The sequence below is a fragment of the Odocoileus virginianus genome, chromosome 24, assembly GCF_023699985.2.
Source record: "Odocoileus virginianus isolate 20LAN1187 ecotype Illinois chromosome 24, Ovbor_1.2, whole genome shotgun sequence".
NCBI lineage: Eukaryota > Metazoa > Chordata > Mammalia > Artiodactyla > Cervidae > Odocoileus > Odocoileus virginianus.
The window spans coordinates 52021213-52030035 of NC_069697.1; the positions used below are offsets into that span (position 1 = coordinate 52021213).

An 8823-nucleotide genomic window follows, 5' to 3' on the forward strand; every position below is an offset into this window, starting at 1 on the left:
ATGCCCTCCTCCAGGGGATCTTCCCGACCCAGGGATGGAACTCGCGTATCTTATGTCTCCTGATTGGCAGGCAAATTCTTTTTTTTTTTTTTTCTCCCCATTGCATTTATGCATATCATTTTTTTTTTTTTTTTTTACTTTACAATATTGTATTGGTTTTGCCATACATTGACATGAATCCACCATGGGTATACATGTGTTCCCCATCCTGAACTCCCTTCCCACCTCCCTCCCCATCCCATCCCTCTGGGTCATCCCAGTGCACCCACCCCGAGCACCCTGTATCATGCATTGAACCTGGACTGGCAGTTCTTTTCCCATATGATAATTTACATGTTTCAATGCCATTCTCCCATATTATCCTGCCCTCGCCCTCACGCTCTCCCACAGAGTCCAAAAGACTGTTCTACACATCTGTGTCTCTTTTGCTGTCTCGCATACAGGGTTATCGTTACCGTCTTTCTAACTTCCATACATATGCGTTAGTATCCTGTATTGGTGTTTTTCTTTCTGGCTTACTTCACTCTATATAATAGGCTACAGTTTCATCCACCTCATTAGAACTAATTCACATGTATTCTTTTTATCTTTTTTTTTTCTTTTTTTACATATATTCCCCATCCCGATCCCCCCTCCCACCTCCCTCTCCACCCGATCCCTCTGGCTCTTCCCAGTGCACCAGGTCCGAGCACTTGTCTCATGCATCCCACCTGGGCTGGTGATCTGTTTCACCCTAGATAATATACATGTTTCGATGATGTTCTCTTGAAACATCCCACCCTTGCCTTCTCCCACAGAGTCCAAAAGTCTGTTCTGTACATCTGTGTCTCTTTTTCTGTTTTGCATATAGGGTTACCGTTACCATCTTTCCAAATTCCATATATATGTGTTAGTATACTGTAATGGTCTTTATCTTTCTGGCTTACTTCACTCTGTATAATGGGCTCCAGTTTCATCCATCTCATTAGAACTGATTCAAATGAATTCTTTTTAATGGCTGAGTAATATTCCATGGTGTATATGTACCACAGCTTCCTTATCCATTCGTCTGCTGATGGGCATCTAGGTTGCTTCCATGTCCTGGCTATTATAAACTGCTGCAATGAACATTGGGGTGCATGTGTCTCTTTCAGATCTGGTTTCCTTGGTGTGTATGCCCAGAAGTGGGATTGCTGGGTCATATGGCAGTTCTATTTCCAGTTTTTTAGGAAATCTCCACGCTGTTCTCCATAGTGGCTGTACTAGTTTGCATTCCCACCAACAGTGAAAGAGGGTTCCCTTTTCTCCACACCCTCTCCAGCATTTAAAAAATATGGAACGCTTCACGAATTTGCGTGTCATCCTTGCGCAGGGGCCATGCTAATCTTCTCTGTATCGTTCCAATTTTAGTATACGTGCTGCCGAAGCGAGCACTGTATTCTTTTTAATGGCTGAGTAATATTCCATTGTGTATATGTACCACAGCTTTCTTATCCATTCATCTGCTGATGGACATCTAGATTGCTTCCATGTCCTGGCTATTATAAACAGTGTTGCAATGAACATTGGGGTATACACATGTCTCTTTCAGTTCTGGTTTCCTCAGTGTGTATGCCCAGGACTGGGATTGCTGGGTCATATGGCAGTTCTATTTCCAGTTTTTAAAGGAATCTCCACACTGTTCTCCATAGTGGCTGTACTAGTTTGCACTCCACCAATGGTGTAAGAGGGTTCCCTTTTCTCCACACCCTCTCCAAAATTTATTGCTTGTAGACTTGGATAACAGCCATTCTGGCTGGCATGAAATGGTACCTCATTGTGGTTCTGATTTGCATTTCTCTGATAATGAGTGACGTTAAGCATCTTTTCATGTGTGTTAGTCTTCTGTATGTCTTCTTTGGAGAAATATCTGTTTAGTTCTTTGGCCCACTTTTTGATTGGGCCGTTAATTTTTCTTCAATTGAGCTGCAAGAGTTGCTTGAATATTTTTGAGATTAATTCTTTGTCCGTCGCTTCGTTTGCTATATTTTCTCCCATTGTGAAGGCCACATTAGTTCTCTCCATTATTTCACCTTGCTTATAGTTTCCTTTGTTGTGAAGGAGTTTTTAATTTTAATTAGGTCCCATTTGTTTATTTTTGCTTTTATTTCCAATATTCTGGGAGGTGGGTCATAGACGATCCTGCTGTGATTTATATCAGAGAGTGTTTTGCCTATGTTTTCCTCTAGGAGTTTTATAGTTTCTGGTCTTACGTTTAGTTCTTTAATCCATTTTGAGCTTATCTTTGTGTATGGTGTTAGAAAGTGTTCTGGTTTCATTCTTTTACAAGTGGTTGACCAGTTTTCCCAGCACCACTTGCTAAAGAGATTGTCTTTTCTCCATTGTATATTCTTGCCTCCTTTGTCAAAGATGAGGTGTCCATAGGAGTGTGGATTTATCTCTGGGCTTTCTATTTTGTTCCATTTATCTACATTTCTGTCTTTGTGCCAGTACCATACTGTCTTGATGACTGTGGCTTTGTAGTAGAGTCTGAAGTCAGGCAGGTTGATTCCTCCAGTTCTATTATTCTTTCTCAAGATTGCTTTGGCTGTTCGAGGTCTTTTGTATTTCCATACAAATTGTGAAATTATTTGTTCTAGTTCTCTGAAAAATACCATTGGTAGCTTGACAGGGATTGCATTGAATTTATAGATTGCTTTGAGTAGTATACTCATTTTCACTATATTGATTCTTCTGATTCATGAACACAGTATATTTGTCCATTAATTTCTGCCCTCTTTGATTTCTTTCATCAGTGTTTTATAGTTTTCTATAAATAGGTCTTTTGTTTCTTTAGGTAGATATATTCCTAAATATTTTATTCTTTTTTTGCAATGGTGAATGAAGTTCTTTCCTTAATTTCTCTTTCTGTTTTCTCATTGTTAGTTTATAGGAATGCAAGGGATTTCTGTGTGTTGAATTTGTATCCTGTAACTCTACTATATTTATTGATTAGCTCTAGTAATTTTCTGGTGGAGTCTTTAGGGTTTTCTATGTAGAGGATCATGTCATCTGCAAACAGTGACAGTTTTACTTCTTCTTTTCCAGTCTGGATTCTTTTCATTTCTTCTTCTGCTCTGATTTCTGTGGCCAAATCTTCCAACACTATGTTGAATAGTAATGGTGAGAGTGGGCACCCTTGTCTTGTTCCTGACTTTAGGGGGAAAATGCTTTCAATTTTTCACCACTGAGGATAATGTTTGCTGTGGGTTTGTCATATATAGCTTTTACTATGTTGAGGTATGTTCCTTCTATGCCTGCTTTCTGGAGGGTTTTTAATCATAAATGGGTGTTGAATTTTGTCAAAGGCTTTCTCTGCAACTATTGAGATAATCATATCCTTTTTATTTTTCAAGTTGTTAATGTGGTATATTATGTTGATTGATTTGTGGATATTGAAGAATTCTTGCATCCCTGGGAAAAGCACACTTGGTCATGATGTATGATCTTTTTAGTATGCTGGTGGATTCTGTTTGCTAGAATTTTGTTAAGGATTTTTGCATCTATGTTTATCAGTGTTATTGGCCTGTAGTTTTCTTTTTTTGTGACATCTTTGTCAGGTGTTGGAATTACAGTGATGGTGCCTCATAGAATGAGTTGGGAAGTTTACCTTCCTCTGCAATTTTCTGGAAGAGTTTGAGTAGGATAGGTATTAGTTCTTCTCTAAATTTTTGGTAGAATTCAGCTATGAAGCTGTCTGGTCCTGGGGTTTTGTTTGCTGGAAGATTTCTGATTACAGTTTCAATTTCCGTGCTTGTGATGGGTCTGTTAAGATTTTCTGTTCCTTCCTGGTTCCGTTTTGGAAAGTTGTACTTTTCTAAGAATTTGTCCATTTCTTCCAAGTTGTCCATTTTATTGGTATATAGTTGCTGATAGTAGTTTCTTATGATCCTTTCTTTTTTTGGCTGTCTGTTGTGACCTCTCCATTTTCATTTCTAGTTGTGTTGATTTGATTTTTCTCCCTTTGTTTCTTGATGAGTTTGGCTAATGGTTTGTCAATTTTATTTATCTTCTCAAAGAACTAGCTTTTGGCTTTGTTGATTTTTCCTGTGGTCTTTTTTGTTTCTTTTGCATTTATTTCTGCCCTAATTTTTAAGATTTATTTCCTTTCCTAACCCTGGGGTTCTTCATTTCTTCCTTTTCTAGTTGCTTCAGGTTTAGAGTTAGGTTATTTATTTGACTTTTTTCTTGTTTCTTGAGGTAAGCCTGTATTGCTATGAACCTTCCCCTTAGCACTGCTTTTACAGTGTCCCATAGGTGTTCAGTTGTTGTGTTTTCATTTTCATTCATTTCTATGCATATTTTGATTTCTTTTTTTATTTCTTCTGTGATTTGTTGGTTATTCAGCAGCGTGTTGTTCAGCCTCCATATGTTGGAATTTTTAATACTTTTGCTCCTGTAACTGACATCTAATCTTACTGCACTGTGGTCAGAAAAGATACTTGGAATGATTTCAATTTTTTTTTAATTTACCAAGGCTAGATTTATGGCGCAGGATGTGATCTATTCTGGAGAAGCTTCCGTGTGCATTTGAGAAAAAGGTGAAATTCATTGTTTTGGGGTGAAATGTCCTATAGATATCAATTAGGTCTAACTGCTCTATTGTTTCATTTAAAGTTTGTGTTTCCTTGTTAATTTTCTGTTTAGTTGATCTATCCATAGGTGTGAGTGGGGTATTAAAGTCTCCCACTATTATTGTGTTATTGTAATTTCCCCTTTCATACTTGGTAGCATTTGTCTTACATATTGCGGTGCTCCTATGTTGGGTGCATATGTATTTATAATTGTTACATCTTCTTGGATTGATCCTTTGATCATTATGTAGTGTCCATCTTTGTCTCTTTTCACAGCCTTTGTTTTAAAGTCTATGTTATCTGATATGAGTATTGCTACTCCTGCTATCTTTTTCCAGCCCTTCACTTTCAGTCTGTATGCGTCCCTTGTTTCAAGGTGGGTCTCTTGTAGACAGCATATATAAGGGTCTTGTTTTTGTATCCATTCAGCCAGTCTATGTCTTTTGGTTGGGATATCCAATCCATTGACAGTTAAGGTAATTATTGATAAGTATGATCCCATTGCCATTTTCTTTATTGTTTTGGGTTCGAGTTTATACACCCTTTCTGTGTTTCCTGTCTAGAGAAGATCCTTTAGCATTTGTTGGAAAGCTGGTTTGGCAGTGCTGAATTCTCTCAGATTTTGCTTGTCTGCAAACCTTTTGATTTCTCCTTCATATTTGAATGAGATCCTTGCTGGGTACAGTAATCTGGGCTGTAGGTTTTTCTCTTTCATCACTTTAAGTATGCCCTTCCATTCCCTTCTGGCTTGAAGAGTTTCTATTGAACTATCAGTTGTTATCCTTATGGGGATCTCCTTGAGGGTTAATTGTTTTCCCCTTGCTGCTTTTAATATTTGTTCTTTGTGTTTGATCTTCGTTAATTTGATTAATATGTGCCTTGGGTGTTTCACCTTAAGTTTATCCTATTTGGGACTCCCTGGGTTTCTTGCACTTGGGTGGCTATTTTCTTCCCCATTTTAGGGAAGTTTTCAACTATTATCTCCTCAAGTATTTTCTTATGGCCTTTCTTTTTGTCTTCTTCTGGGACTCCTATGATTCGAATGTTGGGGTGTTTGACATTGTCCCAGAGGTCTCTGAGGTTGTCCTCATTTCTTTTAATTTTTTTTTCTTTTTTTCCTCTCTGTTTCATTTATTTCTACCATTCTATCTTCTACCTCACTTACCCTATCTTCTGCCTCTGTTATTCTACTGTTGGTTCCCTCCAGAGTGTTTTTGATCTTATTTATTGCATTATTCATCATATACTGACTCTTTTTTTTTTTTAATATATTGACTCTTTTTTATTTCTTCTAGGTCTTTGTTAAAACTTTCTTGCATTTTCTTGACCCTTGTCTCCAGGTTATTTATCTATAAGTCTGTTTTGTTTTCAAGATTTTGGATCATTTTCACCATCATTATTCGAAATTCTTTATCAGGTAGATTCCCTATCTCCTCCTCTTTTGTGTGGTTTGGTGGGCATTTATCCAGTTCCTTTACCTTCTGAGTATTTCTCTGCCTTTTCATCTTGTTTAGATTGCTGTGTTTGGGTTGGCCTTTCTGTATCCTGGCAGTTGGTGGTTCCTCTTTATTGTAGAGGTTCCTCACTGTGGGTGGGGTTGGATGGGTGGCTTGTCAAGGTTTCCTGGTTAGGGAAGCTTGTGTCAGTGTTCTGGTGGGTGGAGCTGGATTTCTTCTCTCTGGAGTGAAATTAAGTGTCCAGTAATAAGTTTTGAGATGTCAGTGGGTTTGGTGTGACTTTGGGCAGCCTGTATATTGAAGAACAGGGTTATGTTTTTGTGTTGCTGGAGAATTAGCATGGTATGTCTTGCTCTGAAGCTTGTTGGCCTTTGGGTGGTGCTTGGTTTCAGTGTAGGTATGAAGGCTTTTGATGAGCTCCTATCGATTAATGTTCCCTGGGTTCAGGAGTTCTCTGGTGTTCTCAGGATTTGGATTTAAGCCTCCTGCCTCTGGTTTTTATCTTATTCTTACAGTACTCTCAAGACTTCTCCATCTAAACAGCACCAATGATAAAACATCTCCTTTTGAAGAAAATGGGCTGTCTTTCTGGGTGCCTGATGTCTTCTGCCAGCATCAGAAGTTGTTTTGTGGAATTTTCTCGGTGTTCAAATGTTCTTTTGATGAATTTGTGGGGGAGAAAGTGGTCTCCCCGTCCTATTCCTCTGCCATCTTAGGACCAGCAGGCAAGTTCTTTACCACTAGTGCCACCTGGGAAGAATTTTAACTATAGGCAGACTTTTCCTTTTATGATTGTGTTTTTGTGTGTCTATCTTATATAAAAAGCCTTTCCTATCCTAAAGACATAATATATTCTCAAGGTTTTGACAGTTTTAAATTTTGGCTTTTCACATTTAGGTACTGGTTCCTCTGGAATTCATTTTTGTATTTGGGGTGGGGTGGGGGGTGGTAGGGATCTAATTTTAATATATTCTTTAAGAAAAAGCTGTTGTTTTATCACCGTCCCTGAATCGTTTCCCCACTACCTCGTTATGATACTGCTGTCATACCAAGTTTCCACATGTGCATCAGTTCCTTACTCTGTTCATCACATCCATTTGTCTTTGCTTTGTGTACATTATTACTGTTTTATAGTAAATCTTAATGTTTGGGGAGGCAAGTTTTCCTCACCTTGTTCACCAAAATCCTCGTGGTTCTGCATGCCTTTCTGCTCTTCCAATTAAATTTAAAAACAAGCTTCCCAATTTGAATAAAATGCTGTTGGAATTTTGACTGGTCTGGAAGTACACTGAACTCATAAATTATTTCAGGGGAAGTTGATAAATCTATACCTTTTCCTGATGTTCAAAAATTCCTGTTCCTGAATATTGTATCTTTTTACACTTACAAAGACTTTCTTTGATATCTTACAATGAAAATTTATAATTTTCTATGTGAGGATATTCTACATCTTTTGTTAAATTTATTCCTAGGTACCTTATATTTTTGTTGTTGCTATTACAAATGGTAACATTTTAAGTCTCTCTATGATGTCTGAGATTTCTTCAAAATAATTCAGGTTGGACTTTAAAATCATGTTAATGTTTTATGGATTCAAAAAATAAAATTATATCAATAAGGATGCAGGAGTGGGGGAAGATACCAAATTAAATACTAACAGGAAAAGAATGAGCCAAATTATACTTCAAATGAATAATGAAAAAGTGAAAGTGAAAGTCACTCCGTCGTGTCCAGCTGTTTGCAACCCCATGGACTATACAGTCCACGGAATTCTCCTGGCCAGAATACTGGAGTGGGTAGCCAGTTACCTTCTCCAGAGGATCTTTCCAACCCAGGGTTCAAACCCAGGTCTCCCACATTGCAGGCAGATTCTTTACTAGCTGAGCCACCAGGAAAGCCCCAAATAAACAATAAAAGACATTGAATGGGAAGGAAAAAAAAACAATATTTAGAAGTTCTAGATATATTTTCAGTTTAAAGACAAAAAAATCCACAAGCAAATATTGAACTCTAAAAGTAGATTGCTTTAAGTGCTATGGATATAGGAGTTATAAAAATATGAAACATATTATGACATAAATGGCCTATAACTAATTGAATAAGATAAGAATCCATGAATCCATTCTTACAATAAATAAAAAATAAAGGGAATGGGAATTTCAACTTGTAAACATAGATGAAAGGATGGATCTAAAAAAATCACCATTTGCAACCATCATAGTAAGAACTGATTTTAAAAGAATTATAAATAATTCTAAAATGAGAAGGTAAAAGTTTGATGAGGAATGGGGCATTTATATAATGTGGAAGTATCCTGAAAAATTACTTTTTTTTTTAATATAAGCATTTCTTTTAATGGAAAATACAATGTAAAAACTGTGCCAAAACTCAGAAGGTGTTTGGTGATAACTTTTTGTGTTTCTGAAATATCAAGATCATGATCTTTTTGATCATTGTTTTTACTTTTACTGTTTTGTACACATATTAGGTGTTTATATTTGATGTGAAATCTCCAAGCTGTATGACTTTTTTTTAACATTTTTATTAGTGTACAAAAATTACGTGTTAATTACATGGGGAACAATTAGCTTTATAGTGGAGAAACATGGCAGACTACTTTCACCAAGGCTTCAAACCTAACATCACCAGTACTGAGATAAACTTATCTCACTGTGCCTACTGGTGGGAGGCGCTGAGAGGGACACAGTGATGCACTCTGTGTCATTTCTGCTAAAGTGCGAAGCCTGGATCTGACCGTGAGACTGGGTCACACA

The 8823-nt window shown here is 37.3% G+C and overlaps 1 non-coding gene across 1 annotated transcript; it reads right to left on the reverse strand.

Annotated features, from left to right (window-relative positions):
* Nucleotides 1-1306: 1306 nt before the first annotated feature.
* LOC139030981 (U6 spliceosomal RNA) lies at nt 1307-1413 on the reverse strand. Its single transcript, XR_011483411.1, has one exon. It is a non-coding gene; the product is annotated as a U6 spliceosomal RNA (small nuclear RNA).
* Nucleotides 1414-8823: the final 7410 nt, after the last annotated feature.